Genomic DNA, 12,116 nt, shown 5'->3' with positions numbered 1-12,116 from the left:
TCTTCCTTGGCTGTAAGATTTCTTTCAAATGTGTGTACCCATTACAATTCCATTACTAAAGAGGGGCGCAAATCTGAGTATAAAAAATCACCTACGAAAGATAACGGAAAGCCTCTAAAGTAGGAAGAAAAATGGGAGAGAAAGAAGGAAAAGGAGGGGAAGTCTCCAACTTCTATACAAGAGGAGGGACGCTGAGTCAAGCAGGGAAAGTCACATACTTAAAAATAGCAGAAAGCCTCAACTATCAGAGAGCCAGAGGGAGAAGAGGAGAAGGGGCAAGTTTCTCCTTGGACTTGAAGGGCTATTTATAGTGTTTTTTTGAGAGGGGAGAAGATTCTAGAATTTTCTGGATTTTTTCAATTTTTTTTGAATTTTTCAGGATTTTTTTGGGCCCCACACGATTAAAAAAAAATCCACAAAACTGGCTAACCGCTAGCAGCAATTGCGCTCCCCATTGGGCACGCTTGTTCGCGCGCCTCGCAGACACCAGCGACGGCGACAGGCAGTCGGCCGGAAAGTTCGGCTGCCTACGCATGTCCGAGCCCAATTTTTGGCCTGGACGGTCCGAATCAGACTTTTTTGGGGTCCCCAAACAAGTTTTTTGACATTCCGGACTCGATTTTGACACTTTCGGAGCTCAACGGGGCCTCTATGATTAAGTTTGAGCAATATATTAATTTTTAAAACGTAATTTTTTGCGATTCGACCAGTATGAAATGTATATGCATATATTTTTCAGACTCTTGGAGCTTCAACGTCTAAAAATAGGGGGGCAACTGATATATCATCAAAAAATTATCTTGATCGGGCATGAACCTCGAGGCAAAATCAACCCGGAAATTTCAAAAATAAAATTCGGGATCAATAGAGGGATTAATTTTATTTTAAATCCATTTTATTTCTTTTAAAATTATATTTTTTCCAACATTCTATTATAAATAATTAATAAATCTAAAAATATTAATAATTATAAAAATTAATGCCTTTTACTTACAACTTATAAAATAATTATTCAAATTAATACAACTTATATTTTCTTCCTCAACTAAATAAATTGTTATTCTTCTCAAAGACACGCTTCAGTTTCCCTTCCTCGAATTTATCGTTACCTAATATCTCATGTTTCTTATAGAATTCAAGATTTCCTTTGCCTTTCAACAACCTCGGCTTCAAATTGAAAGTTCGATAAGGATGTTAAGCCTAAGTGAACTTGTCCATAGGCACATCAAGGGGGGGTTGGGGGGTGAAATTGGAGAATTTAAAAACTAATTGCTGAATTTAATAACAAATACATTTTTTTTTTTTGAAAAATAAGTAGCAATAATCACTAAGTGCAGAAGTGAAATGAATTTAACAAAATATCTAAGAAATGATTTCACAATTTTCACCAAGCAGTTATAACGGAATTAAAATGCAAAAAATAAATGCGAAAAAATAGAATTCAGAACAAACACACCAGATATTTATAGTGCTTCGGTTTAAACAATAACCTATGTTCACTCCCCGGAGTACTCTGTTGACCTCATTATTTGAGGTCTATTTGACCGAGTTAATCTTTAGTGTCTAGGTTTTTGCAACCTACTATAGACGTCGCTTTTAGGATTTTCCTCATGTGGATACTTATTGATGTAACATTGACTCAATGTCCTAAATCGACTTAAATCATTGCTACTCTAAATAAAATTGACTCGGCACGAATTTAATTTAACAACGATAGCCTCCAATAAATCCAAACTAACTCATCTCGAACCCTTTAAAATAAAATCAACATTAATTGAGTTGAATTGATCAAATCAAATTATTATATATTTATGTTTAAATAAAATTTGTTAACTTACATTATCATTTTTTATTAAAATCAACCCTCCAAGATCTCTTAAAATGTAACATTTAATAGCATCTATTAATTAAAAAGGTATGATGTTAAATTTGAGTGGGGCGGTTTAGGCATCTCCTAACACGATCAAATAGGGGTTCTGTTAGGAGAAAATTATTAGGTTTGGTCATCAAACCTAACTCTGCGTTCGGACGCCAATAAAATGTTGACATGTGGATGCAAATTTTTTTAATATAATCTTTTAATTTAATTTATATCATCCCGACCCGACCCGACCTGGTCCACTATTTTTTTCATTTTAAACATAGGGTTGGTGGTTTTTTAAGAAACCCGCCAAAGCTCTAAATATTTGTTTCTTTTGCTTGGTACTGAAGAAAAAACGAGCTAGAAATTGCACAAAATAGATGGAATGCTCTCCGAAGAGAGCGGGGAAGGGGTGCATGAATTCGGAAGGGATGCATGAATCAAAAGTCAACATAGCTGGAACTTCCGCAGGTTTCAACGTATCGGTAAGTTTCAATCTCATTGCAAGTTGTATTAAGAATATACTTTTTAAAAGTTATAAAATAAAGCTATGTAGAAAAAGGGCATTAATTGCTCTGCAGGTTTTATCTCATTAGAGGCTTAGGGTCTTAGAAAGACGTTTAAGGGTTTAGACGAAAAAGTAAATAAGCTTTTAGATGTTATTGTTAAGCTCTCATTAATGTTTTAATTTACTTAAGAAGAAGAACGGATTTCCCAGAAGAACATCATGACTTTTAGGGTATGTAAAGATAAGGATGATGCGCTTTACGTGCACTTTATGTGTGCTTTATGTGTGTTTCTAATGCTCTTTATGTGTGCTTTTATTGCGCTTTTATTGCACTTTATGTGTGATTTTTTTTGTGCTTTATTATCATTTCTTCTTATTTCACGCTATGTATAAAGATGAGAGAGAAGTATATGAATGTTATTGTACTTATGCCCATGATGATAACTTTAACATTCAGAAGGATCATCATAGTTTCTGGCCCAATTCTAGGAAGATAAAATCTAAGGACTTTGTCTGTTCAAAAGTTGATTTCAAGTAAAGTATTGAACTAAATTCAAAAAAGAAATATACTAAATTAGATGTTAGAATCATTTGTCCATCTATAATGAGGTTTGTAGTTGATGACGATGGTTACTGTATTTCAAAATATTTATTGAATCCCACAACCATGAATTGGCTATCCCAGTCGATCGGCACCTTCTAAGATCATGTAGGAATGTTGTTGAGAAAAAAGCTTCCATCCTTAAATCAATGACAGATGCAGGGATTAAAACCGTTGAAGTATACGCCTACCTTGTAGAGGAAGTTAGAGGATATGAGAATGTTGGATTCTCTAAGAGGGATGCCTACAATTTTATTCAAAAGGAGAAAAGAGCAAGGATTGAATATGGTGACACTAATTCTTTGATTCAATTATTTAAAGATCGATAAGTTGAGGACCACAAGTTCGCATGGGACGTTCAAATTGATGAGCATAATAGATTGTTAAACTTTTTATGGGTTGATGGGATAGGCAGGATAGATTATGAATGTTTGGAGATGTATTGATTTTTGATACTAGCTACAAGCTTAACAAGTATAATTTTATATGTGCCCCATTTATTAATATTAATAATTATTGGCAGAACATTTTGTTAAGGGTTATTTTTTTGTCAGAAGAAACAATTGAAAGTCTTACATGGTTGTTGAAAACATTTGTTCGAATATTGGGTAATAAACATCTAACAACAATATTCACTTATCAGTACCAAGCTATGGTTAGGGCCATAGAAGAAGCATTACCTCACACTCGTCATAGATTATGCCAATGGCATATCTTTAAAAAGGTTCTATCAAAAGTACCTATCTTAAATAGCAACAATCAAGCTAGAGGACTCTTCTATAAGTATTTGAGGAAGTGTGATTCTGAGGAGGCATAGGCTAAAATGATCAACGAAGGGATCCTTCATAATCTTGAATGGTTGTAGGATCTTTATAAGATAAGAAGAAAGTGATCAACAACTTTAAATAAGGATTGTTTTAGCATGGATATTTTATCCACACAACGTAGCGAGATTACTAATAATGTGTGTTATGGAATTTCAAAGGCATATCTAATGAAAGACTGAAAAACCACTAGGAAAAGAAGAAATGACCTAATCAAATATGGTTGGCAACTACCAGTAAGATTGGAAATAAGCCTACTCAAACATGTTGTCCTACCCTGAAGAGATTTTAATTGAGTAAGGCTTATTGGAGGCTTCATATTCAAAATAGCTTCTATTTTAGAAGGGTTAATTTTGATACCACGATGTCGCACTACAAATTCTAGAAACGTCTTTGAAGTTACACTAAATGCACACTTTAGAGGGTTCATTTTCAAATTGTAATGATGCAACCATTCCATGACAAGTCTCAGATCATATAGGTGGTCTTCCTTTCAGGACTTTTGATAACCATATCATCGACATAACACTCCACTTGATTGTGGATGAGTTTGTCAAAAATTCGGGTCATTGCTCGCTGGTAAGTTGCACAAGCATTCTTAAGTCCAAAGGGCGTAACCTTATAACAAAAGACCCCTATATGTGTTCTAAATGCAGTACAATTTTCATCTTCGTGAGCCATTCTGATTTGGTTATATCCATAAGTGTTGTCCATGAATGAGAAAACTACATGAGATGAAGCAATGTCTATCATCAGCTCCAGTATTGGTAACGTGAATTCATCTTTGGGATGTGCTTTGTTTAGATCCTTATAGCCCCTTATAGTTGATGCATACACAAATTCGATCATTTTTTTTAAACTGTACTTGAGAACGCTAGCCAATCAAGAGGGGTATTTCTCCTCTCGAATAAAACCAACATTGATTAATTTTTTAACTCAGCTATCACTTGTTCAATATATAAATGTATGCGTCGGGAGGCTTGTTTAACAAGAATTACATTAGGTTGAATTTCAAACTTATGGTACATCTAAAACTAATTCAGGCATTTCATCATAATTTCAGGCAAAATAATCCTTAAACTCAAAAAGCACCGATTATGGTTGACAAACATGAGGAAGTTCGATGGTGGTCAAGAAGAACTCTGGCGAGCGAAAGTCCGTTGGTGGTCGAGAAGGACTCTGGCAGTGGTGGTCGGCAAGTAAGCTCTCAAATTATTCCTTTCCCTTCCTCCTTTTCCTCCTCTTCCCCCTCCCTCTCATGTGAATAAATGATGGCCTATTTATAGTTTTTTGAGAGTGACATGCCCCGTAAATATACAGAAGATCGAGAGCATGTTGGGAGTGTCTCAATGGATGGCTAATATTGATCTCTTTAATTTTAAAGTGTTTTTCAAGCATTTGAGTGCCCAAATGATGTCAAAATTGAGAGATCTTGGGCTCATTGGATTCATCTCATCACTTTTGCTCGACCCGACTATAAGCATGTCATATTTGGATATCATTTGATAGTCTAATTAATGTTTTGAATCCTCCAAATATGCTTTGGACCCCTTGATTTGGGGTTAGATTATACTGATTTTGCTATCATTTGGTTTTTCTCGTCGAGATGTTCAATTTGACTATAAGCTTGCTGAAGTAGGAATTAGGATGGTCCCAAAATTAATTTTTTAGAGTTTCGATTTAATTGGCATCGAGATTCATGCATGATCAAGCTGATTTTTGGTGACATCTCAACAATGATAGGACTCCAGGGCTCAAGGGTTTATTAGTTAAAATTCATGGTTGTATTTCTAAGATTATAAATTTAAGCTATCATATATTTATTTTAAATTTTACAATCATGCTCAATTACATGTTAATTTTATATTTTATTTTATATAGATTAATGTTTTTTACATTTTTTCGTCCTATTTATTTGAATTTTTTTAATATGATCTTTCATATAATTACTTGTAAACACAAAGTATATTTGATATTTTAATAAAAAGTAATAATTTGATATAACTTAATCCTTCATATAAACATTTTTAATTTTTATTTATCTGCATTTAGTACATGTGAAATTAAACAAGTATATATAAGGAAGAAAAATGAGTTATGATAATATACGAAATGAAAAGAAAAAAAGAAATTATTGCTATGCTCCTTCTAAATGATGTAATGTTGGCATATAAAATAAACATGAGTTTAGTTTATAAAATAAGTAATAAATGGACATTGACATATATGCATGTTTAATGAATTTTATTCTAGAATTTAAAATAAAACTACAAATTAATTGGTAAAATAAAAATGTTTTATTTATTTATTTTAATAATTAAATAAAACAAGTTAAAAGTATTTTTATAAAACATATTATTATATTTAAAAAAATGAAATATAGTTTACGAATAAAAATATATAATTCACTGACATATATGCATATTTTATGAATTTTATTCTATAATTTAAAATAAAACTACATATTAATTGATAAAATAAATAGAAGTTTTATTTAATTTTTTTAATAATTAAAATAAAACAAATTAAATAGTATTTGGTAAAACATATTATTATCTTTAAAAAATTGAAATATATTTTAAAATAAAAAATATAATTCATTTATTATACCTTTAAATAGAGAAATATTTTCAGATTTAAAATTACTTTGAATTGAATTTAATTATGCATAACGTAACCTCAATTATTTGAATTACTCAGATTTGAAATATTCGAATCCAACTTTCCTAATTAATTTTTCAGTCCATTGGACTCCCCTCCCTGTTCTCTATTTATAGAGAAATTATTCTGTGTGGAATCCGCTCACATAGATGTGTTCGGTTCCAATGAGTCGCCAATAAAACATAACGTGTGGCGTGCTAACGTGGAAAGTTAAGGCCCGACCCGTTTGTCATTTCGAGACTAAATAATACGAGGCCCGCCCAGATTAAATACAATGAAAAAGGTGGAAAGTTTAACATTTTCCAAAATTCCACATTTCGTCCTTCGCTCCAGTTCTCCGGAGCTTCCTGCAAAAAACATCTTCTGAATTCCTCAAGAAATCTCTTCTGCTCATCATGGACGAGGGAAAGGACTCGCCTGCAAAAAGAAAGGTGCGTAAATTCTTACATTGACATAAAATGAACTACGGATATCTTTGGTATTCAATGCGTATTTGCATAAGCACACAAAAAAAAATAAAATCATTCCGAGTAATTATAAAAGATGATATTTATCTCACCATTTTCGTTCTTTCTACGTATTTTCTTTGTGTACAATGTGTATAATCTGCGTATATTTCACTTATTTTCTCGGTATATGCTGAAGAAAAAAACCCTAACATTTTATATAAAATGTGAGATCTTTAAATCATAAAAGTAAAGTTCCAATAAAGAAAACCAATAAGTGTAAAAAACCCTAGATTTTTGCTGATACTTTCATATATTTTGTGTAGATTGCGTTACACTGCATATAGTATGTGTATAATACGCTTATAGTATGCATACACATTGTGTAAATATGCATATAATATGCGTATGGTTGCGTATTTTATTGGTTTTATATGCGTACTGAATGTGTATCACCTGCTTCTCTAAATAATTATTAGTTTCTTATTTTACGTAGATTTACGTCCGTCCTATATCTTATAGATGCTATGTTTCGACATTTAAGAACAATGTGTTGATACTTTTCTGAGATAATTCCGTTGAAGTTGAAGAAAAATTGAAGGACCTGAATATTTACCAATTTCTCATTTTTCTTGGATTTGAGCAAAACGCCCCACTAATCTACCAGCTCTGACAATGTGGAGTATTGAAAAGCAAAGCTTTATTATAGAGGGCCATGTTGTACATTTCACAGCTGATGAAGTGGCCCTCCTTACTGGTACCTACCAACAAGGTGAGGAGATTACCTGATGACCTTGCCCACTTCAACAATCACTTCAAAAGGATATTAGATTGAAATGCTTGAGTTGACTCGAGAAAGTGCCCAGATACTATGTTGAGAACTTTTATTATGTATTTATGCTCTAATTTATTTTTTCAATGAAGCCAACTTTAAAGTTCCTAAGATGTTAAAGACAATAGCAAATAATGTTGATGATTTTTCATCAATTAACTGGGTATGGTCAATTTGGATACAGCTTGGTGAAGATTTTATAATAGTTATCTTTGAAGATCTCAAAGAACAGGCCAGCGGGTTATGTCAATGGATTTGTTGCCACGCTAATTGGAGTGCTAAAACAATTCTAATTTAAACATTAAATTTACTGATTTATTTGCTAAAACTTATTGAGAATATCTCAATTTTTATGCAGGTTTGTTCCTAGAGCACACTTCCATTTCATCTCCCGAAGTACCCTGATAGAAGGCCCCGTTTCCTTGATGGGGTGATGACATTGTATACTAACACTGAGAGACTGATAAATTATTTGTTAATTTAAAGAGAAGACAGGTATATATTGTGCATAGTTTTATATATTGCTTATTTATTGCGTACGGTTTGCATATGTATTGGGTACTAGTTGCGTATATATTGCGTGAACCTTGCGTAGGTATTGCGCATTATAATTATGTTTAGATTGCGTATTTATTTGAGATTAATTTTTCACAGATTTTTGTTGACATCCAAGAGTTACCCCTGAGAATTCTAATCTCTTGGGTATAAAGAAATATCATCAACCCCTCTTTCGCCCATTCAAACTAACACAACCTGAACATCATCTCCCCCCATAAATCTCTGAGCAACCCGAACCCAAATCCAACTTGAAAACCCAACCCCAATCATTAGATGATTCTTGAAAACAAAAGTAATAAAGATTATGCAGGAGTCCATGGTCAAACTCTTCCAAGAATTTGAAAGCTAGGAATGAGCAAGAATTTTGAATAAATTGTGAGAAGAGTTGATCTTATTGATGACAAGCTCCAACATTACATTAATTCAAGAAATTCTTAAGCCTGATTGAGCAAGCTGCTCCCTCCTCCTCATCATTCATTCCCCATATAATTCCATCCCCAAGAATATTCGGATATCATCTGAACACACCAAGACTGAGGGCCCAGAAAAATCAATTGATGCTGAGATGACCCATCTGCTGAAAGGGTTAGCAAAAAGAAAAATTAAGAGAAAATCAGAAATGGTTTACAAAAAGCACAAAAGGGTACACCACATCCAGAAGAACCTGCCAAGAAGAAACAGCCAAAGAAGCTCCGCCCCCCCCCCCCCCCCCCCCCCCCCAAGAATAATCTACCAAAGAATATTCCCAAAGAAGAACATTTCCAAAAGAACTCCCCCCCCCCCCAAGAAGAACCCTGCCAAAAGAAGCTCCCCCCCCCACCCCCCCCCCACCCCAAGAAGAACCTGCCAAGAAGCCCCCCCCAGAAGAACCTTCCAAAGAAGCTCCCCAAGAAGAAACTGGCAAAGAAGCTCCCCAGAATAAACCATCCACAAAAGAAATTGTTCCTTCTCCAAAACCTTCCCAAAAAGTTCACAAACAAAAGAATTAATCAATGTTGATGAGGTTATAGTAAAGGTTACCCTGCAAGTCCTACAGTTAACTTCAGAGAGCTTGGAGATGTTGAGTCTAGTGAAAGAACTTTTTATCAGGGAAAATATAAAGAAATATCTTGACAGGTATTTTATTTTTATATTGTGTGCGTATTGTGTGCGTATGACTTGCGTGACCAAATGCGTACTGTGTGCGTAATCTTTGCGTACGGATTGTGTATAACTTGTGTTTTATATGTGTACCTAATGCGTATTTTTTGTTTAATGATTTTTGGTAGCAAAGAAATATTTAAGCTGGGAACGTTTAATTTTCAAGACGAGGGATGGACGATATTATCGATTCATACCTTGACAGATCATATTGATTCCTTTGCCATTTTATTAACTGAGAAGTCTAAAATTTCACCATAACTGTATCAATAAATTTTTATACATCTCACCCAATGTATTGGATTAGTATACTAGTTTATTTGATATATATTAATATTTCGACTATTTATTCTTATATCTAATCTCTTGCAGCATTACAAGGTGAATGATGAAAGTTCAAAATTGTTCATCGAACACGTAAACTACAGTTCTGTTCATTCATGCAACTTTATAATTAATCCAATTATTGACGGTTCGCACTGGACGCTTCTGGTTGGTTACCGAGATCAGAAAAAGTGGGAATTTTACGATTCTGTACCCAACCCTATGCATAGAAGTGTTGCTATAAAGATTGTGAGTTTGATTATAAGCTTATATTGCTTAAAAATTTCGAAATTATTTTTCAGTGAACTAAATTCTATTCCATATATTATTCAGATTGCAAGCTTATATAGGGATTGCAAAAAAGCTTTTGATGATAATATCAAAAAATGGAGTTTCAAGACAATGAAGAATGCACCAACTCAGACCAATAATACAGATTGCGGAATGTTTGTTTGCAAATACATGAAAAACATTATTCGATAAAAGAACTCAAATTGGAGAGAGAGTAAAGATTGGCAGGAAAAAATGCCAATGTATAGGACAGAATTTGCCTACGGATTGTTTTGTGCTTCGTTGAAACGAACTTTTTATATTTTATGTTTGTGTAAATAACTGATATATGTAAATTATCTGTGCATAAAATATATAAAAGGTTTCCATGTGAGTAAATAAAGTACGCACGTTATACGCATAACGTACGCGTTGTAGACGCATCTCATACGCATTTCATACGTAAACGGCAGTTCTTGGTTTTTTCTCAAAAAAATTTAATTAATTCGAATTTAATTGATTCGATGCATACATTCGGTTTAAATCATTCAAATACTCATTTTAGCAAAGTTGTAAAATGATTAGAAAAAAAATCTCAAAATGAGACTTTGGGTTTGAGAACACCCTTGTGCTACACAAGTGATGGTTCTAGAGTGTGGGTGTTATGCTTCAATGGTTGAGGACTCATTAGATCACATGGAGAATAAAAGTTTTTAAAATGCTTCGCCTCGTCAATAAACAATCAGGGAGAGTTGAATATAGGGTTTCTCACCATTGAAACCTCATTCCATTTGATTAAGAAGGTTTCCATGTGGGTAAATAAAGTACGCACGTTATACGCATAACGTACGCGTTGTAGACGCATCGCATGCGCATTTCATACGCAAATGGTAGTTCTTAGTTTTTTCTAAAAAAAAATTAATTAATTTGAATTTAATTGATTCGATGCATTCCTTCGGTTTGAATCATTCAAATACTCATTTTAGCAAAAATGTAAAATGATTAGAGAAAATCTCAAAATGAGACTTTGGGTTTGAGAACACCCATGTGTACACAAGTGATGGTTCTAGAGTGTGGGTGTTATGCTTCAATGGTTGAAGACTCATTTGATCACATGGAGAATCATAGTTTTTTAGAATGCTTCGCCTCGTCAATAAACAATCAGGGAGCGTTGGATATAGGGTTTCTCACCATTGAAATCTCATTCCACTCGATTAAGGAGGTTTCCATGTGGGTAAATAAAGTACGCATGTTATACGCATAACGTACGCGTTGTAGACGCATCACATGCGCATGTCATATGCAAATGGCAGTTTTTGGTTTTTTCTCAAAAAAATTTAAATAATTCAAATTTAATTGATTCGATGCATTCCTTCGGTTTGAATCATTCAAATACTCATTTTAGCAAAGATGTAAAATGATGAGAAAAAATCTCAAAATTAGACTTTGGGTTTGAGAACACCCTTGTACTACACAAGTGATGGTTCTAGAATGTGGGTGTTATGCTTCAATGGTTGAGAACTCATTTGATCACATGGAGAATCAAAGTTTTTTAGAATGCTTCGCCTCGTCAATAAAAAATCAGGGAGCGTTGGATATAGGGTTTCTCACCATTGAAACCTCATTCCACTCGATTAAGAAGGTTTCCATGTGGGTAAATAAAGTACGCACGTTATACGCATAACGTATGCATTGTAGACGCATCGCATGCTCATTTCATACGCAAATGGCAGTTCTTGATTTTTTCTCAAAAAATTTAATTAATTCGAATTTAATTGATTCGATGCATTCCTTCGGTTTGAATCATTCAAATACTTATTTTAGCAAAGATGTAAAATGATTAGAAAAAAAATCTCAAAATGAGACTTTGGGTTTGAGAACACTCTTGTGCTACATAAGTAATGGTTCAAGAGTGTGGGTGTTATTCTTCAATGGTTGAGGTCTCATTAGATCACATGGAGAATCAAAGTTTTTTAAAATGTTTCGCCTCGTCAAAAAATAATCAGGGAGCGTTGGATATAGGGTTTCTCACCATTGAAATCTCATTCCACTCGATTAAGAAGGTTTTCATGTGGGTAAATAAAGTACGCA

Source organism: Dendrobium catenatum, unplaced genomic scaffold, assembly GCF_001605985.2.
Source record: "Dendrobium catenatum unplaced genomic scaffold, ASM160598v2 fragScaff_scaffold_724, whole genome shotgun sequence".
Taxonomy (NCBI): Eukaryota; Viridiplantae; Streptophyta; class Magnoliopsida; order Asparagales; family Orchidaceae; genus Dendrobium; species Dendrobium catenatum.
This window is presented reverse-complemented; position numbering follows the sequence as displayed.